Source organism: Mytilus californianus, unplaced genomic scaffold (genome assembly GCF_021869535.1).
Source record: "Mytilus californianus isolate M0D057914Y unplaced genomic scaffold, xbMytCali1.0.p SCAF_2, whole genome shotgun sequence".
NCBI classification, from domain to species: domain Eukaryota; kingdom Metazoa; phylum Mollusca; class Bivalvia; order Mytilida; family Mytilidae; genus Mytilus; species Mytilus californianus.
The window spans coordinates 18,740,609-18,751,983 of record NW_026262668.1 but is presented as its reverse complement, the minus strand read 5'-3'; positions in this window follow the sequence as shown (position 1 = coordinate 18,751,983).

Genomic DNA, 11,375 nt, shown 5'->3' with positions numbered 1-11,375 from the left:
ATCACACTGAATGCTATTTCGTTTCTTGTACGTTTCAAATTTTGAAATATCTCATTTATAGTGTGTTTCTGATGTATTTAACTCATTATTTTTATCATATTGTAATTGAATATGTTGAGTTCAAAATGATGACTCGATGTGATATCCTTAGTTGTGAAATGTCATTTGTAGATTTGACGGCAATGCGTTGCTACCAAAACAAACTTGCCTCAAAATGCAGAAAACAAATACTCTGCAATTGAATAGAAAAAAAACACAGACCATTCAAATTCAAAGAACTTTTTTGAAAATATCAAACTTAACTTGAAAAATGCTATGGCACACTTTCAGATGGTCATGGTTCAAATAAACTGATCATAGATACCAGGATTAAAATTGTGTACGCCAGACGCACGTTTTATCTACAAAAGACTTATCATCAGTAACTCTCGAATCAAGTACGAAGTTGAAGTACATTGAGGACCGAAAATTCCGAAAGGATATATATATTATACTTTAATGGGAAATGAGGACAGAGGGTTAGTGCATGGGTTACAATCTTTTTTGCTGAACATAAAAATCGTCATACCATACGAATCCTAACATATTTGACTCATGATTGTGTACAACATTAATCTTTTATACTTTGTTTTCACTTTTTATATAGGTTTGTTTGGATGTAAACTTTGTATTTTAGCCCTATAAATTACGTCTATTACTCACAGAACTATCTTGGCTCTCATATCATAGGAATCTAATGTTTCCACACAGGTAGCAGATATAACAAACACAGTTTTGTTTGAAACTGTTTGTAGCGCTGTAAAATATTGTGACATTATTTAAAGAGGGGCGAAAGGGTAACTATTTTTGGGATGTTGGGATTGTGTCTTTATTTTCGCTGGACTTTCGGATTAAGACCTTTCGGGACTCGGAATGACACCCTTCCTACCGCCCCCATTCGTTAGTGATAATCTTTTAGATACGTTATATAACTACATCAGTTTTTACCTTTACATTTTTAAATTCATAGTTTTGACACATGGATTAAACACTAAGTTGTTAAAGAATGGAATAAACATGTATGAAGTGTATGGAAAATTGAAAAAAACAAAATAAAAAATTGGTAAAATGTAAAATAAAAAAAATACTGAACTTCAAGGGAAATTCAAAACAGAAAGTCCTTTATAAAATGGCAAAATCAACAACTCAAACACATCTAACGAATGGAAAACTACTGTCATATTCCTGACTTGGTACAGGCATTTCCTTTAATATGTAGAAAATGCATTTTATAGTAACGAAAATATGATAATGTCTGATGCATAGTTGACGTAGAACATATACAATTTGATGGAAATTAAGGTCCAATATTCTACCGTTATGTCTGATACATGGACCTTAATTTCAATCAAATTGTATATGTACTACGTCAACCATGTATCAGACATAACGGTAGAATATTGGACCTTAATTTCCATCAAATTGCATATGTACTACGTCAAACATGTATCAGACATAACGGTAGACCATTGGACCTTAATTTCCATCAAATTGCATATGTACTACGTCAACCATGTATCAGGCATAACGGTAGACCATTGGACCTTAATTTCCATCAAATTGCATATGTACTACGTCAACCATGTATCAGACATAACGGTAGACCATTGGACCTTAATTTCCATCAAATTGCATATGTACTACGTCAACCATGTATCAGACATAACGGTAGACCATTGGACCTTAACCTCCATCAAATTGCATATGTACTACGTCAACCATGTATCAGACATAACGGTAGACCATTGGACCTTAATTTCGATCAAATGGCTTATGTACTACGTCAACCATGTATCAGACATAACGGTAAAATATTGGACCTTAATTTCCATCAAATTGTATATGTTCTACGTCAACCATATACGTTATGTCTGATACATGGTTGACGTAGTACATACGCAATTTGGAGGAAATTAAGGTCCAATGTTCTACAGTTATGTCTGATACAAGGTTGACGTAGTACATATACAATTTGATGGAAATTAAGGTCCAATGGTCTACCGTTATGTCTGATACATGGTTGACGTAGTACATATGCAATTTGGAGGAAATTAAGGTCCAATGATCTACAGTTATGTCTGATACAAGGTTGACGTAGTACAAATACAATTTGATGGAAATTAAGGTCCAATGGTCTACCGTTATGTCTGATACATGGTTGACGTAGTACATAATAGTATACAATTTGATGGAAATTAAGGCCCAATTGTCTACCGTTAAACCTCCCCTTGTAAAGACGTTTTTACAACTTTTTTTAGAAATTCATATTCACTGTTTTCACTTTTTAGGATTTTGAGAGTTGCTGATTGATAATGTGATATGATTAATCTTATCAACTGTTTCGTTTTTGTTCAAAAATCTTAATTCTATCAATAGATAAACAAAGGGAGAGATTTGTGCGCACGTTAAGCTGTACAAAAGTTGCCTGTTACAAAGACACATGCTTAATTATGTTTACAAATTGTTATTTTGATACTAAAATAATTGCTGGTTGAGAACAAACTTTATGACAATAATTCCCAATTGTGAACTTTTCATTTATATATAATTACATTGCAGCAACGCCTTCACATGGAGATTATATCTCTAAGCTGATACGATTTTCGAGAGCATCGAGTGTTACGGCTTACAAGGAGGCTTTTAAACCAAAATGTGTCAAATGTTGAAGTTGATATCGTCACTTCGAAAATTTTACGGACGCAAGCACGAGTTAGTTGACCGCTATTGAATATCTGTTTCCCAGATGACGACGGATTTGTACCAATTGTCGTAACCACAATGACGTCCTCTTTACCTCGAATGTGACCTACCGAATTTGCCTTATAACTGGATTTATACTAACTTAAGCAATCCGACAATAAAATGTCAACGACTACCTTTATTTCTAAAGGGAAACAATTGAATGGATTTTTTTTAAAAAGATCTATCATTTCAGAAGTTGGTGAGTCTCCTAATGATTAGGGGAAAAAAAACTTACCATCCTATACTGGTACTGTTAATGTTATCAAAGAGGTCAAAAACATTTATCAACCGACTATTTGTCTACCAGACAAAGCAGTATATAACACTGTGTATTACTTAAAAACATATCAAATTATTTCAACATACTTTGATTTAATAGATTCTTTGTATCTGTACCGCTACAACTGTCTGGAAGACACATCCCGATATCAATTCCAGCAGGCAGTTGAGTAAGCTAATAAAATATGGATAAGTTATTGTTTTGATTCATGTTTAATTAGCTCGTAAGTTGAATGAATGATCTAATTAAGAATTGAGTGGATTTTTTGGTTATTTTATAGGGGTGTAAAAACGTTGACCGAAGCATATTTGTGCGCACGATAAAAGTTTTTACTCTATAAAATTAAAAAAAAAACCATTACTGTTGTGACGCTGTCATGGGAAGCATGTGTAGTCATGAAAGGATAATATAATCTAATTTCGAATCCCTTGCGATTGCTGTCAGCCAATCAAAAGTAAGGAGTCTTATGAAAAATGCATGTTATGTAACTATTTCAAAGTAAACATATTTAGAAACGATCCTGGTAAACTTATCGACCCTTTGAATAAACTTATTCTAAAAGGTTACTAATTCAACACCGTAATTAGATCTTTGAATATTGTTTTTATTGGTATTAATATTGATTTTGTTATCAGCAAATTAAAAGCAAACTAAATATCATTGTTAATTACATATGCATATTCATGGCTCTACAATCTGTCGATACCTGTATCTTGGCATCGCACAAGGTCATGTTTTTCTCCGACTGTTTGATGTCTTTACACTGAATCCATTGGATGTTGGATGTTTACTGATTGAAAATTTAGTCTTAGATGCATGATTTGTGTATTAGTTGTTATTGGTTTTGAACTAGCTGTCAGTAAATGCGAGTACTTTCAGATCTTTACTTAGTGTCTTTTTGTTGTTGGGATGTACAAGTACCCGGCCACGTCCACTCTGTGTTTTTGTTAGATGTATTTCTATTTGTATCCATCTGATGAGTTATGCCTTTTTCAACTGATTTTTGTAGTTTTTGTCTTATGTTGTACTGTTACACTAATGTCCCAGGTTAGAGGAGGGTTGGGCGCCCGCTAACATGTTTAACCCCGCAACATTATGTGTGTTCCTATCCCAAGTCAGGAGCCTGTAATTCAGTGGTTGTCGTTTTCGTTTATTTTTTTGTACATTAATTATGCCGTTAGTTTTCTCGTTTGAAATGTTTTACATTTGTCATTTCGGGGTCTTTTATAGCTGACTATGCGGTATTGGCTTTGCTCATTGCTGAAGGCCGTACGGTGACCTATAGTTGTTAATTTCTGTGTCAATTGGTGTCTTGTGAAAAGTTGTCTCATTGGCAATCATACCACATCTTCTTTTTTGTATAACCCCATTGAGCGTTAACAAATGTATTTAACCCCGCCACATTCATCACGTGCTTGTCCCAGGTCAAGTGTCTGATGGCTGGTTACTGTGTGTTTTATTTGTTTTTCGTTTGTTGTTTTTAGCTTTAAATCTAGCCGTTGGTTTTCTCTTTTAAACTATTTCACCTTTTTCATGCCGGTTTGATAAAAATATAAACCGATCGACAATATTCTTTTGAAGTTGACCAATCGTTCTAAAATTTTGGAGAATCTAATGATATACATTCAGAACATTTCCTGCAATTATCAGAACTTTCTCTATTCCAATCAAAACAGTTGCAAATTCCATATATACAATAACTGTGTCTACGGTTACGTTGCGTTATTGTTACTTAAGCTTTATTAAACTTTTAACCGACTTTAGTTTTGTTTTTGTTTTATTCCATCTCAACAATGCTAAGTTAGATACACCGAAAACCCAAATTAGTCAATTTGATCAATTTGATTGGTCATTTTGACTGTCCTGTAGATGACAATTCATTTAATCGTTTTGACTATGTTATTAGTCCTTTGACTAATTGGTTAGTCACATTTGACTGAGTAGGATGGTAGTTATGACTTTGATAGATATAAGAAGATGTGGTATGAGTGCCAATGAGACAACTCTCCATCCATGTCAAAATTTGTAAAAGCAAACCATTATAGGTCAAAGTACGGTCTTCAACACGGAGCCTTGGCTCACACCAAACAGCAAGCTATAAAGGGCCCCAAAAATTACTAGTGTAAAACCATTCAAACGGGAAAACCAACGGTCTAATCTATATAAAGAACGAGAAACGAGAAACACTTATGAACCACATCAACAAACGACAACTACTGAACATCAGATTCTTGACTTAGGACAGGTGCAAACAATTGCAGCGACCAAAAGCTGTGCATGAAATGGCCTTTTTATGTCAAAAACGTAAATTTCGACATGTTTATGACTTCATAATGAAACAAAAGGTGACCTTTCTGAACTACAGTGTTGAGAAAGTTGGAATCATTTCACTAATGAAAGGCTTGAATAAGTATATTATTTTTTTCAATTTCAGGGGTTAAACAGGGGCGGATCCAGCCATTTTTAAAAGGGGGTGTCCAACCATATGTACCCAATGAAAAGTATTGATCGTCAAAAAAGGGGGGCCCCAACCCCCGGATCCCCTTCTACCGCCCTGGATCCGCTACTGTTAAATAATGGCTCTTATTAGATACATCCTCCTTTCTGAAATGAAAGATAGTCTATGCGGGAAATAAATAGTAAAGCAGCATAACATATTTTGTCTGTCCTCTTGATTTTTTGTTTACAAATTCACTCAAGTACTTTTACTTATAATGTCAAAGGTCGGAAATTTAATGTTACTAGTAACACGAATTATCACATCGTTATCAAGCGATTATTTGAAAGCAAACAAAACTTGAAAAAAACTGATATCAAAATATTCATTTAACATAAAATGCTTATGAGTCATGTCTGTATGATAGGAGCTAGGTCAATATTTGGAATACAAGTCACATTAATCACCTAAATGTAAATTTATATAGACTGATTACTCATTCAACACTAATCTATTAACCGAGCACATCTAATCATCATTTCTTTACATGTAGAAAAATCGTGACGAAAATGTCGTGATCAAATTATGAGTAATTTTTTTTAAAAGACAAATATTGAAAAATCCATCTTGCCCACCTTTTTTTTGAAACAATGCCAACATTTCGGATTATTCTTTAAAAAGGAGGTCTATGTGATATGTTTTTCAATGAGACAGCTTTCCAGTAAAGACCAAAGGAACTACAGGTTACCGCACGGTGGTCAACAATGAGCAAAAGCCCATATCCGTAGAGTAAGCCACGGAAACACCCTGGATAACAGAATGCGTGAAACAATTCAACAGAAAAAAATAACGGCAAGATTTACGCCAATAACATTAAACGAAAACTATTATGGAGACCAACGAAAACTATTAGATTACCGGCTCATGGCTTAGGACATAGATATTGGAACATATATATAGGAATATATAAACTGAAAGTTTACAGTCAAAACGTATAATTTAAAACATGCCAATACCAAATGACTAGCTACTTGGCAAATGCTCCCTAATTCTAACGCAAATAATATTTTCCAGCCTTAGATACATGTTTTGTTAATAATTTGTTATTGGCTTTGAACTAGCTGTCAGTAACTGCGGATACTCTCTGATCTTTACTTTGTGTCTTTTTTGTTGTGGGATGTATAGATACTCTGCCACGTCCGGTCTGTGTTTTCGTTAGATGTTTTCTGCATTATATCGATCTGATGAGTTAAGTCCTTTTCAACAGTTTTTATAGTTTGTTCTGATGCTGTACGGTTACACCTCTGTCCCACGTAAGGGGAGGGTTTGGCACAAGCAAACTAACTTAACTCCGCCATATTCTATCTGTGCCTGTCCCAAGTCATGTACCTGTAGTTCAGTGGTTGTCGTTGGTTCATATCTGTCATATTTGTTTTTCGTAAACTGTTTTGTTATAAATTATTCCGTTAGTTTTCTAAATTGAATCGTTCGTTTTCATGTCGGGGCCTGTTATAGCCGACTATACGGTATGCGTTTTCCTCATTGTTGAAGGCCGTAAATTTTCCTATAATTGCTTACAACCACCTCATTTCAAATTGGATGGATAGTTGTCTCATTGGCAATCACTTTTTTTTTTATATATTTACAATAATTTGATTCAACTCTTGATATTTAAGAAATTCTATATTCAATATCAAAGCGGAATACTACTACTACTCCTACTACTATATATATATAGGCAACATTGTCAGAGTCTAGCAACTCTTTATAAGTTGCGAATCAAAATGGCAAAGCAGTTTGGTCCAATACGCATAACGAGAAACAATCATATCTTGATTAAAACATTTTGGACAAATAAAGTAAATGGTAGATGAGTAGTACGGACGTCTGAAAACAATTAACAAATGTTTTACTTCTTTCCCTGCACTCAACCAATAAATAACATGTTGTATTTTCATTTTCTACCTTTTTGTTGTTAAGTTTAAGTAAATTGAAACAACATTCTAAAACAAGTTTAAAAAATATACAAACATTCATGAAATGAAAGTGAATACCGGGTTAATTGGTAGTTTTCCATAACCAACCGACACTGTACAATATTTGCCGTTGAACTTGTATGGTGGTTTTGATATATGACTGACAGCACTGACGCCAACACATTCATCATAATCCCCGCGCCATTTCAATTTCATGCTCATTAATCCAGCCACCGGTTTACCTGCTGCATCAATCACTGAAGTAAAAAGGATATGTTTATTGAAAAGGAAATATTCTACGGTTCGTAATTTAGATGACTGTGGTTAATGTCATTCTTCGTTGGTCAATTTAATCGTTCTGTTCATGTCTTATCGATCTTCTCACTTAGCAAGAGTTTTTTTTTCTTCTCCATAACTCGAAAAAATATATAAAATTCATCATTTAAGGGCAATAACTTTTTGAAGAGTCCTCCAATAATTTGGTCACAATGGCATATTTGTAGATCTTATTAGATCTTATGAGGCTGATCATTTTTGTTGAGTTTATTCTTTCTTCCTATCTTTTATAGTTTTCGAGATAATTGGTTATATTATAAAAATAAAAATTAGGTAAACATTGTCATTTATGGTCAATAACTCTTATCAGGAGTCAGCCAATGGTTTCACTGATATGGTATTTTTGTAGGTCTTGTATTGCTTATCATTTTTGTTAAAATTAGTAAAAAATCGTTATTTAAAGGCAGTAACTGTTTTTGCTGTTACACCACTGTCCAAGGGTTAAGAGCTAGGTAACATTTTGAACCCCACCACATTCTGTATGTGCCTGTCCAAAGTCAGGAGCCTGTAATTCAGTGGTAGTCGTTGTTTGCTCTGGTCATTTACTTTTGTTGGCTATTTCTGAAAACTACATGTTGCCCTTTAGATGTTTTCATATTTTATTGGTGGGTTTCTCAATGACATATACCCACATCTCCTTTTAATCATACAATTTCTTTTTGTAGACTTCATACAAAGTGCGAGTTTGACCCCAAATTATAGTAGGTGAAATTTGCATGTGTACAATTTTTCGCATTGACAGAAGAAAACAAATCTAAAATCTTAACTAACTTTACAGAAATCTTACTATAAGGCAATTCAAACAATCGTTCTGTTGATGTTAGTCCTACCGATTCTTTCACTTAGCAAAAGGGCATTTTGCCTAAAAGTTAGTGAAAGGATATAGCATTACAGGCTGCAGAAAATAGATTTTTGGAATGTAGTAACATTAGTTTACTGAATCAGAAACTTCATAATATTTGTAAATTGACCTACTGAGAAGTCATTATATATACTAGTAATATGATTTGCATGAGGAGGAATATCCGAAAAATGAATGAAATTTATGTTTACATTTAAAATCAAAATATGAGTGTACGGATGTATCGAATAACTTACTTTTTAAGGCCCATTGTTCTCCTCCTTCCAAACCTGCATATATTGCTTTAGTATGATTCAGACACACTGGAGATACACTGAAGACTTGTGGATTTTGGGTTACTGGAATACTGATTGTCTGTTTTTCGGGTGTACTTAAATCCGCTGTCGGATTACTGGTAGAGGAAACAGTTGTCCCTTCAACATGTACATTCGTTGTTTCTAAGGTGACTACCTCGGGTGTATTTAGCGAAGACTTTGACAAGCCATCGGTAGTAATTTGAACATTTTGTGCTGTCACATTTAAAGGAATATCAAAACTGTCATCGTATGTATTGTCTTCTTCTTCGACATTCCTTAATATATTCTCAATGTCTACAAATTTGCTAATCCTTAATAAATCGTCAAGAGAATAATCTAATTTACGATTGAAATCATTTGGTCTTACAAGATTCAACCGCATTTGCTGATATTTGTTTTCATCGTCATCAGCAAAAACACAATTAATAATAACTATACATATAAAGAATAGCCGAGCACTTTTCATTTTAAAATAGTTTTATCTCCTTTAAATATACCAATTAAACTACATCAGTTATGATGAAGACAATAATTGATCAGAAAACTACGATACAGCGAAATAAGTTTCCAAATATTATCGGTCAAAATATTTCACAATATCTTATGAGATAACTTGACCCTAACTGATAAAGTAATTGTGAATCAGACAAAAAACCTGGATATCTTGGAATGTCTATAAGGTCACCATAAAGTGTTCTGTTGATTTGTTTGTACATGTTACTCATAAGCGTTCATCGTGGTTTTGATATTTAACAAAGAAACTTTCATGTTATAGGTATTGCAAAATGATCTTATGGAATATTGCATCCAATATTATGCTTAAGACCATATTTTATATTAGGGGATATATTATAGCTATGTTCAAGGGAAATATTGGAAAGTAATAAAGTAATATTTCCAAATAAAATCTGCAGCGGGAAAGGAGAGTGACAAAGTGTGCTTCAAAATATTTATTAATCATTCAAGATCTTTGTTTGTATCCGTTTAATTTTTTCACAACCTTTTGTAGACTCGAGACAATTTTGAGATTGACATATTGTATACATACCTGCCTAGAAATAGAAGCGCCGTTTTCCTGCCTTGTATGTTTGTTATCGGTATAGTTACGATTGGCATACCCGACTTACATTTTCTTTGGTAAATTCCAACAGACGTTTATATTTATTAATTTCTTTTAGAAGCCACTCTTTGACTGTTCAGAAGCATTCTTACAAATGGCTTCGAGAATCTTTAATTGCACATCTGTATTGATCAACGAAGGAGAAAACGTGTGTGGTGGTATGCTCTGATTCAAATATACGGTAAAAGTTTCATGCGATATAAAAAAATCTTACGACGAAAAATACTCGTCATGTACAATTCAATAAACTTACTATCAGTTTCAGTCCAAAGATTTATGTTTGAAATGTACGGACACCTTATCAAATTAAAACCACTTCGCATCAATGGAGTCAAAATCATGAATAAGTAAACATTTTTGTTTTTGCGGGAAATAAATTTGTAATTCCATTAAAAAAATGAAAATGTAATACGCCATATTGAATAAAATTGAGAGTGGAAATGGGGAATGTGTCAAAGAGACAATAACCCGATCAAAGAGCAGAAAAACAGCCTAAGGCCACCAATGGGTCTTCGACATAGCTAGAAAATCCCGCACACGGAGGGGGGCTTCAGCTGGCCCCTTAAACAAAAATGTGTACTAGTTCAGAGAAAATGGACGACACACTAAACTCCAAGACATATAAATGAACCAAAACTTTAAAAAAACCATACAAGACTAACAAAAGCCAGAGGCCCCTAACTTGGGACAGGCGCAAAAATTCGGCAGGGTTAAACATGTTTTGTGAGGTCTCAACCCTCCCCTATACCTCTAGCCAATGTACAATAAACAAACACACAGCAATACGCACAGTAAAACTCAGTTTAAAAGAAGTCCGAGTCCGAGGTCAGAATAAGTAACAGAAGAAACTAAGCAAAATGACACTGATGCATAAATTAACAAAGGACTACTAGCAGTTACTGACATGCCAGCTCCAGACCTCAACTAAACTTATTGAAAGATTATGTCTTCATCATATGCTGCCCTTTAGATTTTTTAGATTTTTTTTTGGGGGGGGGGTTGTAGTCTCATTGACATTTAACCAACAAAACCTGTTACACTTAAATCCTAAAATGCCTAGAAAAAAGAGGGTATACCAGTCTGGTTTTTTTTCCTCAAAAGTATTGTGCGATTTTGACACTATTTTCAAACATTTTCAGCCTTTTTACAATATTAGCACATCAAATTGATAGATTTTTAGAACTAAGCCAGTAATATTATTTTGTGAAAAAAACAATAAAATTTAGAAAACGATTCCCCCGGTTGTTTACTCTTTAAATTCCTTTTAATTTAAGATTTATATCCAAA